The 17,712-nt window shown below is 46.7% G+C and overlaps 1 protein-coding gene across 7 annotated transcripts in view; it reads right to left on the bottom strand.

Moving 5' to 3' along the window:
• prdm5 (PR domain containing 5) overlaps positions 1-17,712 on the bottom strand; it is a 473,803-nt gene that overhangs the window by 276,106 nt on the left and 179,985 nt on the right. The window lies entirely within an intron of this gene.

Genomic DNA, 17,712 nt, shown 5'->3' with positions numbered 1-17,712 from the left:
GACATTTCCCAGTGATTGGAGAAGATATCAGAACATAAGAAAATAGTTGATTCTGAATAGTTTTAAAAACTCCATCTGCACAAGCCACTGCTGCTTCCACAGACACAGCTGTTGGTAAAGATAATTTGCCTATGACTGCAAGAAAAATAGGTTGGCAGCTAGAAGAGCAATGTCAGGCACCACCACTTTGCCACGATTCTCCTGTAGCTCGTTCTACAGGATAGGTCAGCTAGGGGTCACGCACCAAAGATCTTACTGACCAAATTGGTCTAGAAAATTTGCGTCATTGTCCCCACCATAGAATGTCACCACTGATCACAGCAAGGTTTATGGGGTCAGGGGGTGTGATCTCCACAAGACGGCCCTTGACAGTTTGAGAGCACATCTGTGGCACCCCTGCCAAGGATCCCAGAAACGCTAGCAATAGATGGAAGGGGGAGCACCAGAGTCCCACAACCAAAAAGGTAATGGAGGTGCCGCTGCAAGCCCCTTAAAAAAATAGTCTGGTTAAAAAACCCTCAGTCTCCCCAAATTATTTTTGATCCTTAATTTTCCAAGTCTAGACCCAACTCTGCCTGACCCCTACAGAGGGCCACACTTCTACCAGGATCAGGCAGGTACCACTGGTGAGATCAGGTATACCTGCATTAATCAGTCTACCACATAACTGAAGTCCCTCATCCCTGGAACCATTCTTGTAAATCTTTTCTGCACCCTCTCTAAGGCCTTCACATCCTTCCTAAAGTGCGGTGCCCAGAATTGGACACAATACTCCAGTTGAGGCCGAACCAGTGTTTTATAAAAGTTCATCATAACTTCCTTGCCTTTGTCCGCCCATTCTACCAGCCTGTCTATGTCTTGAAGTCCATCACTATCCTCCTCACTGTTCACTATATTTCCAAGTTTTGTGTCATCTGAAAATTTTGTAATTGTGCCCTGTACACCCAAGTCTAAGTCATCATTAATATATATCAAGAAAAGCAGTGGTCCTCATACCGACCCCTGGGGAACACCACTATATACCTTCCTCCAGTCCGAAAAACAACCGTTCACCATTACAATGTTTCCTTTCACTTAGCCAATTTCGTATCCATACTGCCGCTGTCCCTTTTATTCCATGGGCTTCAACTTTGCTGACAAGCCTATTATGTGGCACTTTATCAAATGCCTTTTGGAAGTCCATGTACACCACATCAACTGCACTGCCCTCATCAACCCTCCCTGTTACCTCATCAAAAAACTCAATCAAGTTAGTTAAACACTATTTGCCTTTAACAAATCCGTGAGAGAAACATATATGTCTGTTAGACCTACAGGTAAGTAGCTGATGTTTGAAAATCTAGCAGGAGGATCTGATGCCCTAAAGGTTTAGCAGAATAGCATCATTGTAGTCATTGCTGGTCTAAATATCCTGATTTCACCCACGCTAAGAAACACAGGTACACCACTGATCTTACCCTCATCCCGTGGAGTTAAGACTGCAATAGAAACCCTAAATACCCTAAAGATCCTTGGAGCTAAAGTCCAAATTAAACTCAATGGCTATCCTTACTGACAACAAGTATGGCTAATTTGAGTGTCAACCAACACTGTAAATCACTGACACTGCTGTGACATGAAGAGGCCGTATTAATTACTTCATTATACAGCATCCCATTTTGCAAGCTATCGCACTGAATTCTAAATTTCTAAAACTCACTATTATTTAGAAAAGGGAAAATTATTCATTAAATTTTCCTGGCATGATAGCCAAATAGCTGGTGGTTCACTAACCTTCTTCCTATATTTATTGGTATGCTAATTCTAATGATGACAAACACAAAGACCAAATTCAGAATCCAACTTGGATGGAAACACTTCAGGTTTCTTTATGGAAACCCAAATTTGCATCAGGTGAAATTATGATGTGTTGAAGTGGATTGGCATAAATAGATTAATTGGTCATTTATCTCACTGCTGTTTGTTTGACCTTGAAATTGGATGCCATGTTTGCCTTCAAAACAACAGTACCTATACTTCAAAAACGATTAATTGGCTGTGAAGAGCTTTGGGTCGTCCTGAGGCTTTGAAAGGCATTACATAAATGCAAGTTCTTTTTATCATTGATTCATTTACAGGCACTCTCAAAATCAGCAAGTAAAACATTAATCAATTTATGAATATGTATTTCTAAAAATGATAAAAATTAAAAAATATAAAAAATCCTCTGTAAACAAATAAAAAAAACAACAGCCTGGGTGTGCGTAAGTTCAAGTATAATCATTTTACTTAAGATCGGATATTTATTTTTAACTTAACATCTACAACAATCTAGTTTTCACTATAAGGCTGAACATCTTAATGCTGGGCAACAATTGCTGCACTTGAATCATTCTTACATCATCTTACAATAAATTTTAAGAGCTTCTACAAGTATGTAAAAAGAAGAGATTAGCAAAAGTAAACGTCAGTCCCTTAGAGGCAGAGACAGGTAAATTTATAATGGAGAATAAGGAAATGAGAGGGATGTTAAACAAATATTTTGTATCAGTCTTCACAGTAGAAGACACAAAAAACATACCAGAAATAGTGGGGAACCAAGGGTCAAATAAGAGTGAGGAACTTAAAGTAATTAATATTAGTAAAGAAAAAGTACTGGAGAAATTAATGAGACTAAAAGCAGACAAATCACTGGACCTAATAGCAAAATACTGCAGATGCTGGAAATCTGAAATAACAACAGAAAATGCTGGAAATACTCAGCAGGCCAGGCAGCATCCGTGTAGAGAGAAACAGAGTTAACGTTTCAGGTCTGGGACCCTTCATCATGCTGCCTGGCCTGCTGAGTATTTCCAGCATTTTCTGTTGTTATTCCAAATCGCTGGACCTGATGGCCTACATCCTAGGGTTTTAAAAGAGGTAGCTGCAAAGGTAGTAGATGCATTGGTTTTGATCTTCCAGAATTCCCTAGATTCTAGAACGGCCCCCATGGATTAGAAGATAGCAAATATAACCCCACTATTCAAGAAAGGAGGGAAAGAGAAAACAGAGAACTATACGCTAGTTAGCCTGACATCAATCGTAGGGAAAATGCTTGAATCTATCATTAGGGACATGGTAACAGGGCACTTAGAAAATCATATGAAAAGGCAGAGTCAACACGGTTTTGTGACAGGGAAATAGTGTTTGAAAAATCTATTAGAGTTTTTTGAGGGTGTAACTGACGGGGTAAATAAGGGGAACCAGTGGATGTAGTATATTTGGATTTTTAAAAGGCATTCGATAGGTGCCACACAAGAGGTTGTTACACAAGATTAGGGCTCATGGGATTGTGGATAATATATTAGCATGGATTGTCAGCTGTAGCTCAGTTGGTAGCACTCTCGCCTCTGAGTCAGAAGGTTGTGGGTTCAAATCCCACTCCAGGAACTTGAGCACATAAATCTAGGCTAACACTCCAGTGCAGTGCTGAGGGAGTGCTGCACTGTTGGAGGTGCCGTCTTTTGGATGAAAAATTAAACCAAGGCCCCACCTGCTCTCTCAGATGGATGTAAAAGATCCCATGGCACTTTATCGAAGAAGAGCAGGGGGGTTATTCCCGGTGTCCTGGCCAATATTTATCATTCAATCAACATAACAAAAATAGATTATCTGGTCATTATCACATTGCTGTTTGTGGGAGCTTGCTGTGCACAAATTGGCTGCTGCATTTCCCACATTACAACAGTGACTACATTCCAAAAGTACTTCATTGGCTGTAAAGCACTTTGAAATGGTCAGGGGTCGTGAAAGGCGCTATATCATACAATCATAGAAAGTTACAGAATGGAAGGAGGTCATTTTGGCCCATCGTGTCCGCGCCGGCCAACAAAGAGCTATCCAGCCTAATCTCACTTCCCAGCTCTTGGTCCGTAGCCCTGCAGGTTAGAGCATCCCAAGTGCACAGCCAAGTACCTTTTAAATAACAACAGAAAACGCTGGAAAAAGTCAGCAGGCCAGGGCAGCATCCATGGAGAGAGAAACGGAGTTAATGGGCTAGATTTTCGTGGAGCCGTCAGGCGGGGTTTCAGGCGTGTGAGGGGGGAAAATCCCGAATTTGGGGGTCACAACACCATCCCGCCCAAAACCCCGCCCCACGTAAGTTTCAGGGGCGGCGGGTACCCGCCCTGCACTGGGACCCGCCGAAACCAGGCAGGAAGGGATTAGTGCCAATTAACTGCCTGTTAACAGGTAGTTAACAGGCAGTTTTTAGCCTAATCCCCATTTTGAGGGGTTTCGTGTGGGTTTCCCGACGGCTCCAAACCACGCCAGGTTAGAGCAGGCGGGCCGTCGGGTTGAAGGAGATGGAGGGGTCGCGATGTCGGTGCTCAGGTGAGTGATGGGTGCATGAGTGTTTGGTGTGTCTAAAGTGTGTAAAGAACTTTTACTTACCTGTACTTACCTTCACAGCCTTTCGTCCTGTAGCCGTCGGGAGCCCATCACTCACCCGGAACTTAAAGCTGAACGGCTGCGATCTGTCAAAAGTGACAGCCTGCAGCTTTGAGTGCCGGTAAGAGTTCTAACTGAGTCTGTGCAGAATGACTCATGGTAGAACTGAGACTGTCAGTGTTTCACAGCTTCAAACAGCTGTGAAGCACTGATATTTCATCTGTCAAGAACTCTTGACAGATGAAATTGCAGTCTGTGACGTCACCTGTTGCCGGGTGGCCCTTAATTGGCCTGCTGAGCCCGCTGGTGGCCATGGAAAAGGACAGGGATGGGCCGGAAATAAAGGTTCTAAATTGGGGGAAGGCCGATTTTAATAGGATAAGGCAGGATCTGGCCAAAATGGACTGGGATCAGCTACTTGTAGGAAAATCCGCATCGGAGCAATGGGAGGCTTTCAGAAGGGAGATTGAGATCATACAATGGCAACATGTTCCCGTAAAGGTCAAGGGTGGTTCCAAAAACCACAGGAAACCTTGGATGTCAGGGGATATACGAGAATGGATTAGGAAAAAAAGGAGGGCTTTTGGTAGATACAAAAGGCTAAAGACGGAGGAAGCCCTAGAGGAGTACAAAAAGTGCAGGGGGATACTTAAAAAAGAAATTAGGAGATCAAGGAGGGGCCATGAAATAACACTGGCAAGCAAAATAAAGGAAAATCCGAAGATGTTTTATAAGTATATTAAGGGTAAGAGGATAACTAGGGAAAAAATAGGGCCCATTAGGGACAAAAGTGGCAATCTGTGTGTGGAGCCGGAAGATGTAGGAGGGGTTCTAAATGAATTTTTTGCATCTGTTTTCACTATGGAGAAGGACGATGTAGACATAGAAATAGGGCGGGGGGACTGTGATATGCTCGAACATATTAACATCGAGCGGGAGGAGGTATTGGCGGTTTTAGCTGGCCTAAAAATGGATAAATCCCCAGGCCCGGATGAAATGTATCCCAGGCTGCTGTGTGAGGCAAAGGAGGAGATTGCGGGGGCTCTAACACATATATTCAGGACCTCTCTGGCCACAGGGGATGTGCCAGAGGACTGGAGAACCGCTAATGTAGTACCATTATTCAAGAAGGGTAGTAGGGAAAAACCGGGGAACTACAGGCCAGTGAGCCTAACATCAGTGGTAGGAAAATTATTGGAAAAAATCCTGAGGGACAAAATTTGTCTCCACTTGGAGAGGCAAGGATTAATCAGGGATAGTCAACATGGCTTTGTCAAGGGAAGATCATGTCTGACTAATTTGATTGAATTTTTTGAGGGGGTGACTAGGTGTGTGGATGAGGGTAACGCAGTGGATGTGGTATACATGGATTTCAGTAAGGCCTTCGATAAAGTCCCGCACAGGAGACTGGTCAAGAAGGTAAGAGCCCATGGAATCCAGGGTGCCTTGGCACATTGGATACAAAACTGGCTTAGTGGCAGAAGGCAGAGGGTGATGGTCGAAGGTTGTTTTTGTGACTGGAAGCCTGTGGCCAGTGGGGTACCACAGGGATCGGTGCTGGGTCCCTTGCTGTTTGTGGTCTACATTAATGACTTGGATATGAATGTAAAGGGTATGATCAGTAAGTTCGCGGATGATACAAAAATTGGTAGGGTGGTAAATAGCGAGGAGGGTAGCCTCAGTCTGCAGGACGATATAGATGGGTTGGTCAGATGGGCGGAACAGTGGCAAATGGAATTTAACCCGGAAAAGTGCGAGGTGATGCACTTTGGGGGGACTAACAAGGCAAAGGAATACACAATGAATGGAAAGACCCTAGGCAAGACGGAGGGTCAGAGGGATCTGGGTGTGCAAGTACACAGATCCCTGAAGGCGGCGGAACAGGTGGATAAGGTGGTAAAAAAGGCATATGGGATACTTGCCTTCATTAGCCGAGGCATTGAATATAAGAGCAAGGAGGTTATGATGGAGCTGTATAAAACACTGGTTAGGCCACAGCTGGAATATTGTGTGCAGTTCTGGTCGCCACACTACAGGAAGGATGTGATCGTGTTAGAGAGGGTGCAGAGGAGGTTCACCAGGATGTTACCAGGGCTGGAGCGCTTCAGCTATGAAGAGAGACTGGGCAGGTTGGGTTTGTTTTCCTTGGAGCTGAGGAGGCTGAGGGGGGACATGATTGAGGTGTACAAAATTATGAGGGGCATAGATAGGATGGATGCTGAGGAGCTTTTTCCCTTAGTAGAGGGGTCAATAACTAGGGGGCATAGATTCAAGGTAAAGGGCGGGAGGTTTAGAGGGGATTTGAGAAAGAACTTTTTCACCCAGAGGGTGGTTGGAGTCTGGAACTCACTGCCTGAAAGGGTTGTGGAGGCAGAAACCCTCACAACATTTAAGAAGCATTTGGATGTGCACTTGAAATGCCATAGCATACAAGGCTACGGGCCAAATGCTGGAATATGGGATTAGATTAGACAGGGCTTGATGGCCGGCGCGGACACGATGGGCCGAAGGGCCTCTATCCGTGCTGTATTACTCTATGACTCTATGACTCTATGAGCTGCCATGTGGGAGGGAAGAAAAAAGCCCAGACGAAAGTGTGGATTAAAAAAAAAGGGAATATATCTATATGTATAAAATGGTCTGTCTTTCCGTCTGTCTTTCCATCTTTCCGTCTCTCTTTCCATCTGTCTGTCCAGCTATACAATCAAAAGTTATAGAGCGTACCTACACATATGTTATATCAAAAGAAAGCTTATCATTAGGGGACTCTAATAGGCGTACTTACTTTTTGGTCAGACAAAAATTGTTCTGACAGTATACAAAAAAGGTACAAAAAACGGCAACATTCCGCTCATTAGCGTTGAGTGACGTGATGGTTGACCAATCGTACAGGGGATTAACCTAATGGTTGACCAATCGGTGCATCACGGGGGGCGTTTCATTGCGTGTGTGGGCGGGCCTAATCCTTCTTAGCTGAGGTGAGTGGTGGCCATCTTGATTCCTAACTCTTGATTTATTTTTCCCACTTTGTGTGTGTGTGGAGGGGATTTTGGGAGCGAGTTGAGGTGGGGGTTTCCCCGGCAACCGGGCCCGGGCCTGGGCCTCTCTCACAGCCTGTAGCCCCTCAGGAGGGCGGGGGTGGGGAGAAGAAGGTTTTCCCCAGCAACTGGGCCCAGGCCTCTCTCACAGCATGTAGCTGCTCAGGAGGACGGGGAAGGAGGGTTACCCCGGCAACCGGGCCCGGCCTGTCTCAAAGCCTGTAGCCGCTCAGGAAGGGGGGGGGAGGGAGGAGGGTTACCCCGGCAACCGGCGGCGTCTCACTCTCCCCCCACCCCCCCCCAGTTTCTCTCTCTCTCTTCCCCGCGCAGCCCGAAAGCCCGGGGGAAGAGGGAAGCGAGCAGGTGAGCGGCGGCGTCTCTCTCTCTCCCCCCCCACCGCAGCGAAAGGTGTTCGTCTGCTGCCCGGCCAACCGGATCCAAAGGCCCGCCGCGTTAACAATGAGGAAGCCCGGGCTCGCTTCAGAGCGATGGGCACCCGGCCTCCCGATGTCGGACTAACTCCGTTCTGGTACCGAAAAGGAGGGAGAGACAGGGGGAGGGAGCGGGGGGGGGGGGGGAGGGAGGGAGGGAGGGGGGGAAGGAGGGAGAGGAGAGGGGGGGGAGGGAGAGAGGGGGGGAGGGAGAGGAGAGGGGGGAGAGGAGAGGGGGGAGGGAGGGAGAGGAGAGGGGGAGGGAGGGAGAGGAGAGGGGGGAGGGAGGGAGAGGAGGGGGGAGGGACGGAGAGGAGAGGGGGAGGGAGAGGAGGGGGGAGGGAGGGAGAGGAGGGGGGAGGGAGGGAGAAGAGGGGGGAGGGAGAGGAGAGGGGGAGGGAGAGGAGAGGGGTGGGAGGGAGAGGAGAGGGGGGTAGGGAGGGAAAGGAGAGGGGGAGGGGGAGGGAGAGAGGGAGAGGGAGGGTGAGCAGAGGGAGAGGAGAGGGAGAGGAGAGGGGGAGGGAGGGGGAGGACATGGGGCAGGGAAGGAGGAGAGGGGCAGGGAGGGAGAGGAGGGGGAGGGAGGGAGAGAGAGTAAAGCAGGGAGAGACAGGGGCAGGGAGAGAGAGAGGGTGAGGGAGGGAAAGAGTGAGGGGGTGGGACAGTGAGGGAGAGCTCGCCTTCTTCCTTCCTTCCTTCCTTCGCAGGGGTCCATCGGGCCAGGCCTGAGGCGTTCCTTCCCCCCCTCTCTATCCAGGCTAATCCCGAACCAAATCCAGCAGTCTCTCTCTCTCTCTTCCCCCCCGTCTCTCTCTTCTCCCCCCAGTCTCTCTCTCTCTCTCTCTCTCTCTCTTCCCCCCATCTCTCTCTTCCCCCGTCTCTCTCTTCTCCTCCCCTGTCTCTCTCTCTCTCTTCCCCTGTCTCTCTCTTCTCCCCCCAGTCTCTCGCTCTCTCTCTTCCCCCCGTCTCTCTCTTCTCCCCCGTCTCTCTCTCTCTCTTCCCACCAGTCTCTCTCTCTCTCTCTTCCCCCCAGTCTCTCTCTCTTCCCCCCAGTCTCTCTCTCTTTCTCTCTCTTCCCCCCAGTCGCTCTCTCCCCCCCAGTCTCTCTCTCCTCCCCCCAGTCTCTCTCTCTCTCTCTCTTCCAACAACAACATTCCCTCAAAAAACCCTCGGCACCGCCGGGCACTCCAGCTGGTATATATACATATATAATAGGGGCCGTGGTTATGATCTGAAATTGTTGAACTCTATGTTGAGTCCAGAGGGCTGTAGAGTGCCTAATCGAAAGATGAGATGCTGTTTCTCAAGCTTACGCTGAGCTTCCGTGGAACAATGCAAGAGGCTGAGGACGGTGAGGTCTGAGTAGGAATGGGGCGGTGAATTGAAGTGACAGGCCACCGGTGCTCGGGGTCCCCCTTGCGGACTGAACGGAGGTGTTCTGCAAAGCGGTCACGCAATCTGCATTTGGTCTCCACAATGTAGAGGAGACCACATCGTGAGCAGCGAATACAGTATACTAAATTGCAGGAAGTACAAGTAAATCGCTGTTTCACCTGGAAGGGGTGTTTGGGGCCCTGGACAGTGGGAAAAGGGGAGGTATAAGGGCATGTGTTGCATCTCCTGCGCTTGCACGGGAAGGTGTCGGGCGAAGGGGAAGGGGTGCTGGGGGTGGTAGAGGAGTGGACTAGGGTGTCGCGGGGGGAGCGGTCCCTAAGGAATGCTGACTGAGGGGAAGATGCGTTTGGTGCTGGGATCAAACTGTACTGTTACAAGTACGTTTTAAGTACAAGCTGTACAAAGTACAGGTAGACTACCCTTTATCCGAACTTCTGAAAACCGAAACCCTCTAAAAACCGAAGGTTTTTTCGGTCAGCGTAAGTCGTGCGCACGACATGACCAGAGTGGCGCACGACTTACGCTGAGCAGAGGGTCAGCGTAAGTCGTGCGCACGACCCCCCGCGGACCACCCCGCGGACCCCCGCCGCCGACCCCCCCCGCGGACCCCCACCGACCCCGACCTCCGCGGACCCCCGCCGACCCCGACCCCCGCCGACTTACGCTGAGCAGAGGGTCAGCGTAAGTCGTGCGCACAACCCCCCGCCGACCCCCCGCGGAACCACCTGACTCTCTTCCAAAGGCTCGAAAGCAACGAGAGCTCTGAGCCCGCGGCGGTGCCGACCCCTGTTCCGACCGAGCACGACGACCTGTTGGTGGAAATGCGGAACTTCATTGCATTCCAGGCTAGCAGCGACGGACAAGCCACGACTGCGGACCCCCCCGCGGACCCCCCGCGGACCCCCCCGCGGACCCCCGCCGACCCACCTTCCGAAATCCGAAATTTTCCGAAAACCGAAACACGGCTGGTCCCGAGGTTTTCGGATAAAGGATAGTCTACCTGTACTTTTTAAATGTGGTTATAGGTCCTGCCTCTACCACCCTTTCAGGCAGTGAGTTCCAGACCCCCACAACCGTCTGGATGAAGAAATTTCCCCTCAAATCACCTCTAAACCATCCCCCAATTACTTTAAATCTGTGCCCCCTGGTTTTTGACCCCTCTGCTAAGGGAATTAGGTCCTTTCTATCCACTTTATCTATGCCCCTCATAATTTTATACACCTCAGTAAGGTCTCCCCTCAGCCTCCTCTGTTCCAAGGAAAACAGACCCAGCCTATCCAGTCTTTCCTCATAGCTAAGATTCTCTACTCCCGGCAACATCCTTGTAAATCTCCTCTGTACCTTCTCTAGTGCAATCACATCTTTCCTGTAATGTGGTGACCAGAACTGCACACAGTACTCTAGCTGAGGCCTAACTAGTGTTCTATACAGTTGAAGCATAACCCCCCTGCTCTTGTCTTCTATGCCACGGTTAATAAATGCAAGCATTCCGTATGCCTTCTTAACCACCTTATCTATCTGGCCTGCTACCTTCAGGGATCTGTGGACATGCACTCCAAGGTCCCTTTCTTTCTCTACACGACTCAGTGTCCTACCATTGAATGTGTATTCCCTTTCCTCGTTAGCCCTCCTCAAATGTATTACCTCACACTTCTCTGGATTGAATTCCATTTGCCACTGTTCTGCCCACCTGACCAATTTATTGATATCTTCCTGCAGTCTACAGCTTCCTTCTTCAGTATCAACTACACAGCTGATTTTAGTAGCACTGCAAACTTCTTAATCATACCACCTATATTCAAGTCTAGATCATTGATATATACCACAAAAAGCAAGGGACCTAGTACTGAGTCCTGCGGAACCCCACTAGAAACAGCCTTCCAGTCACAAAAACACCCATTAACCATTACCCTCTGCTTCCTGTCTCCGAGCCAGTTTTGAATCCAACTTGACACTTTGCCCTGGATTCCATGGGCTTTTAACTTCGTGACCAGTCTGCCATGTGGAACCTTATCAAAAGCCTTGCTAAAGTCCATATACACTACATCAAACGCACTACCCTCACCTGTCCTCCTTGTTACTTCCTCAAAAAATTCAATTAAGTTTGTCAGACACGACCTTCCCTTAACAAATCCGTGCTGACTATCCTTGATTAATCCGTGTCTTTCTAAATGAAGATTTATCCTGTCCTTCAGAATTCTTTCCATTAATTTTCCCACCACCGAGATTAAGCTGACTGGCCTGTAATTACTCCGTCTATCCTTTTCTCCCTTTTTAAACAAGGGTACCACATTAGTAGTCCTCCAGTCCTCCGGCACCACACCTGAAGGCAGAGAGGATTGAAAAATTATGGTCAGGGCCTCTGCTATTTCCTCTTTTGCTTCGCTTAACAGCCTGGGATATATTTCATCCGGGCCTGGGGATTTATCCACTTTTAAAGCTGCTAAACTACCTAATAGGCCCTACCCTTTCTTTAGTTATCCTCTTACTCTTAATATATTTATAAAACATCTTTAGGTTTTCCTTGATTTTACTTGCCAAGAATTTTTCATGCTTTCTCTTTGCTTTCCTAATATCATTTTTAATTGCACCCCTGCACTTTCTGTACTCCTCTAAAGATTCTGATGTATTTAGCCCTCGGTATCTGTCATACGCCTCCCTTTTTTTCTTTATCCTCTAGATTTGTTAGTCCTACCTTTTTTCTTTAAGGGCACATATTTGGTCTGAACACTCCGGATCTCCTCCTTGAATGCCTCCCACTGCTCTGACACTGATTTACCTTCAAGTAGCTGTTTCCAGTCCACTATGGCTAAATCCCCTCTGAGCTTAGCAGAATTTGCTTTTCCCCAATTTAGAATTTTTATTCCTGGTCTATCCTTCTCCTTTTCCATAACTACCTTAAATCTAACAGAATTATGGTCACTAGCGCCAAAATGCTCCCCCACTGATACGCCTTCTACTTGCCCAGCATCATTCCCTAAAACTAAGTCCAGAACCGCTCCCTCCCTTGTTGGGCTTGCTACAGACTGGCTAAAAAAGTTCTTCTGGATGCATTTTAGGGATTCAGCACCTTCTATACCCTTCACACTAATTTTATCCCAGTTAATATTGGGGTAGTTGAAATCCCCTACTATTACTGCCCTATAGTTTTTGCACTTCTCAGAAATTTGTCTACATATTTGTTCTTCTATCTCCCTCTGACTGTCTGGGGTCTGTAGCACACTCCCAGCAGTGTGATCGCCCCTTTTTTGTTTTTCAATTCGACCCATATGGCCTCGTTTGAGGATCCCTCCAACATATCATCCTTCTTCACAGCTGTAATAGTTTCTTAAATTAATACCGCGACACCTCCCCCCTCCCTTTTTACCTCCCTCTATCCCGTCTGAAAATCCTGTAACCAGGAATGTTGAGCTGCCATACCTGCCCCTCTTTCAGCCATGTCTCTGTAATAGCTATAATATCATAGTCCCAAGTATCTACCTGTACCCTCAGCTCATCTGCCTTGTTCGCTATACTCCTTGCATTGAAGTATATACCATTTAATACAGGCAAACCTCCTTGTTGACTACTATCTAGCCCTTGATTCCTCTGTCCTCCCAATTAATGCAAGTCTTTCTTTCTTTTGGATTGAGGATTGGTTAATGGACAGAAAACAGAGAGTAGGAATAAACAGGTTATTGTCGGGTTGGCAGGTTGTAACTAGTGGAGTGCCGCAAGAATCAGTGCATGGGCCTCAGCTATTTACAATCTATATCAATGACTTAGATGAGGGGACAGCGTGTAATGTAGCCAAGTCTGCTGATGATGCAAAGCTACGTGGGAAAGTAAGCTGTGAGGAGGACACAAAGAGGCTGCAAAGCGATATAAACCAGTTAAGTGAGTGGGCAAGAATATGGCAGATGGAGTATAATGTGGGGAAATGTGAAATTAACCACTTTGGTAGGAAGAATAGTGAAGCAGAAAGTTAACATGCAGGTACACCAAGTAACTAGGAAGGTAATGGTATGTTAGCCTTTATTGCAAAGGGGTTGGAGTATAAGAGTAAGGAAGTCTTTCTGCAATTATATAGGGCTTTGGTGAGACCACACCTGGAGTACTGTTCTCAGTCTTGGCCTCCTTACCTAAGAAAGGATATACTTGCTTTAGAGGTGGTGCAACAAATGCTTTGATTCCTGAGATGAGTGGGTTGTCCTACGAGGAGAGATTGAGTAGGAATAAACGAGTTCTTTGGAGTTTAGAGAAAGAGAGGTGATTATATTCAAACATATAAAATTCTTAGTGGGCTTGACAGGGTAGAAGCTGAGAGGCTGTTTCCCCTGGCTAGAGAGTCTAGAACTAGGGGGCATAGTCTCAGGATAAGGGGTCGGCCATTTAGGACTGAGATAAGGAGAAATGTATTCACTCAGGGGGCTGTGGATGCTCAGTCATTAAGTATATTCATGACTGAGATCAACAGGTTTTTGGACTCTAAGGGAACCAAGGGATATGAGGATCGGGCGGGAAAGTGGAGTTGACATTGAAGATCAGCCATGATCTTTATTGAATGGTGGAGCAAACTTGAGGGGTCATATGGCCTATTCCTGCTCCTATTTCTTATGTTCTTAACCAATTTAACTACATCAACTGCGACTGAGGAAAAGTGTAAGAACCAGCCGAGGAGGAGGAAGATGGGTACTGGGGTATAGGATGTGTCATTTAAAGACAGAAAAAATAATTGTGTTTTCAAACTAATGTGATAAACTAGAAGCAAAAAGTTTTGCAGACAAATGGAAACAATTAAAAAATATAAAAAGGCAAAAGCTTTCATAATGGGCCTGACTTTAACTCTTCTCAATAGGCCTGAGTATTGGGGCAAACTGTAGATATCCATTGTGCCTGCCCAACCTCATGTTGTGAAGCCCAGAAAGAATTTTATTGGGCCAGAAATTCGTGAACGGGGCTTGCCGCGCGTGCAAGCCCCGTATATGCACTTACCCTGCGCTCCTGCCGATCAGCTCCAGGGACGCCTGGAATTGGTGTTTCAAACAGAAGAATCCCGGGCAGCGTATGACGTCATGCCGCCCAGGAGTGCAGCCAGCGCGAAGCCTGGAGCGTGCAGTGCAAGTGAGACACGCCCCTTAAGGTCTCATTGTAGCAGGACACGCCCCCAATGTTTCTGTCAAGCTGCTAAGCATTTTTACATGCAAAGCAGCAGTTTAAATAGGTTTTTGGAAGTTTTTTGAAGATTTTGGTAACTTTTATAAACTTTTTAAAATGTTTACATTATTTTGAAGAATCTGAAGTAGTTTTAAACAGATTAAAGCAATTTAAAGACTTTTAAAAGCCCTAAAAGAATTTTTTTAATTCCATTTATTTATTTAGCAATGTCGTCGTCATACGTGTCTTCACACTGTTCCCTTTGGGGAACTGTATGAAGTGGTGGAAGGATTTATGGCCATGATTAACGCTCATTCCGTGACCGTAACCATCTTTGAACCAGCCATTAGGGCGGTTAGTCCTATGGCGGGAGGGTTTTACGGGCTCCCACAAGCTATACAAGGAGGGGGGGCCACCCACACCCACGGATGCAAATATCCCACTGGATGTCAACCCAGAATTTAGAGCCCGAGCTCCGACTCCACTTGCCGGGACTGTCTGGAGCGGGGTTCGAAACCCTACCCTGATCTGGCCCAGCGGCGGGGATCCTACCGCTATGCCAAAGGCCCAATCCGATTAGCAACGTGAAATGGCTGGAATGAGCACACTTCACGGCATTAAAAGAACTCACAATTGAACTGATGATGACCTCAGCAATCTCCTCAAGGAGGTGGAGGCGCAGCACCTGCTCATCATTGGTAATGAGAAGTCAAAGGCGCCGCAAAAAGGGCAGATGATAGCTTGGTCTTTCAAGTGGCAGCATAGGGCTCCAGTCACGGGGAGGGAAAAGGCGCAGGAAACTTATGGGTGTCACCTTTTGTGCGGAGTGGGCCTTTTGTGTAGCAGTAAGCATCCCCGCCGCTGGGCCAGAAGGAGTAGGGTTTCGAACCCCACTCCAGACAGTCCCGGCAAGTGGAGTCGGAGCTCCAACTATAAATTCTGGGTGGACATCCAGCGGGATACTTACGTCCATGGGTGTGGGTGGCCCCCCCCCTCAGATGGGTTGTGGGAGCCCGTAAAACCCTCACACCATAGGACTAACCACCCTAATGGCTGGTTCAAAGATGGTTACGGTCACGGAATGAGCGTTAATCACGGCCATAAATCCTTCCACCACTTCATACAGTTCCCGAAAGGGAACAGTGTGAGGATACGTACGACGATGACCTCTTGCGCAATGCACCTCCTTGGACCCTCAGTCGCAGATGCGAGGGGGCAAATCGTGCAATTGTTAAATTTTTCATTTTATTGACATGTGAAATGTTGGACCAGTAATTCCCTTCCAAATGCGCGAGTACGGTCGGGGTACTTACGCGTCTGGCCGGAGGAAATGCCGGTTTTCAGCATGCACAGTGCATGTGGGGAAAACCGGCATTTCCTGTCCTCTGAACGAAGGGGTTCAGAGGCAGAACGCATGCGACTGCACAGGCAGCGCGTGCGCAGTAAAATTCGCCGCTTTCATTCATGCTTTCAGTGAGGTCAAGTCATTACAACTGACACATGAAAAAAGCATGGGTACAGTTGCTCCAGAGGCTGCGGAGGAAGATATTTTTTTATCGTGGAGCTTCTGAAAGTATGTATGTCTGTATATATTCCTTTGCGTGTTATGTATATATTCCTTTACTTATGTGTATGAATGTATTATTTAATTATGACTTTCAGAGAAAGTAACTTATTGGAAAATCATAATTAAAAACATACATTCATACACATTAGTAAAGGAATATAAAACATACATACATATACGTAAAGGAATATATGTGGACATACATACATAACTCATTCTCACATTCCATTCACACAGCCACAATTGCTCCTTCTACCTACCATTCTGAAAACCCGTTTAAAAAAAAAAATTTAAACTTTAAAACTTACTTAAAATTTCTTAAAATAACTTCCCTCCCTTTCCCAAACAAAAATATTGCATTTCAGAAGCTCCACGATAAAATATATCTTCCTCCGCAGCCTTGGAACAACTTTACACCTGCTTTTTTCAAGTGTAACTTGTAAGGACTTACCCTCACTGAATCCATGAATGAAATCTACAAAGTTCACTGCGCAAGCGCTGCCTGTGCAGTCGCACGCGCTGTGCCTAGACCTCGGGTCTGGAAATGCCGGCGTTCCCCGCATGCGCTGTGCATGCTGAACGCCGGCATTTCCAACGGCCAGATGCGTGAGTACCCCGACCGTACTCACGCCTTTGGCCACGAATTTCTGGCCCATTATCTAAATTTTTGAGACTAGTCACCCATTATAAAACTATTTTCAGAGCCAAATAATCAGTAAAGCTATGTAGAAAAATATAATGGGTCATTGAATAAAAATGGACACAATAAACATGAATTAACTCCATGTCTATGTATGTCAAAAACTCCCATCATCAAATTTTGGACTGAACAAAAGGTAGCAACCCTAGCTAGCAGTGTCCCAACAGCTCTTAGCATTTCAAAGTAGGTCCAGAACTTCGAATGGGTTCAAATTTCAGAATAAGATCTGAAGTGGGTCTGAGAATAGCAGAGTCCTGGATTTTGCAACATTTAGCCAGACATCAGATCTGGCATAATTAGAGATCAAACAGATATCTGTTGCTGAACTTTATACATAGCATAAAAGACTTTGAATTAGTTACTGCAACAGCAGGAATGAAGGGCATGTTTAAAATCAGAGGACTCCCAGAAATTGAAGGGGTCGCAGGAACTCTTGTGACACACGTGCTTTAACTATTTTGACCACATCCCTTAAGGTTGTTAAATTAATCCTCATAACAATTTAAAAGGCAAATACTGCAGATGCTGGAAATCTGAAATATAAACAGAAAATGCTGGAAATACTCAGGTCAGGCAGCATCTGTGGAGAGAGAAACAGAGTTAACGTTTTAGGTCCGTGACCCTTCTTCAGAACTGGAAACTGTTATAGATGTAACAGGTTTTAAGCAAGTACATGTGCAAGGAAAGGAGGAGGCAAGAACAAAAGGGAAGGTCTGTGATTGGCTGGAAGGCAGGAGAGATTTAAATGATAAAAGAGGTGATGAGACAAGTCAAAAGGGGTGGTAATGGGACAAGTAAAGAAACAAAGGATGGGTTTAGAGGAGCTGTAAATGGCAACAGCAGACTCATTACCATCATCTGCGAAAAAATGTTGCGCTCATAACAATTTTTTATTTATTCTTTGTTGCAATATAAAGGAGAAGTGGGAACCTTCAACAGCTGACATAATCCTACATCAAGATATCGGGAAAGTCACAGACAAATAGTGCAAACCAGTAATAATGATCCTCAGCTAAATAATTCTAACCATTCAACCAA

Source organism: Somniosus microcephalus, chromosome 2, assembly GCF_052327205.1.
Source record: "Somniosus microcephalus isolate GS21.2 chromosome 2, FLI_Smic_1.0, whole genome shotgun sequence".
In the NCBI taxonomy this organism is placed as follows: Eukaryota; Metazoa; Chordata; class Chondrichthyes; order Squaliformes; family Somniosidae; genus Somniosus; species Somniosus microcephalus.
This window is presented reverse-complemented; position numbering and strand designations above follow the sequence as displayed.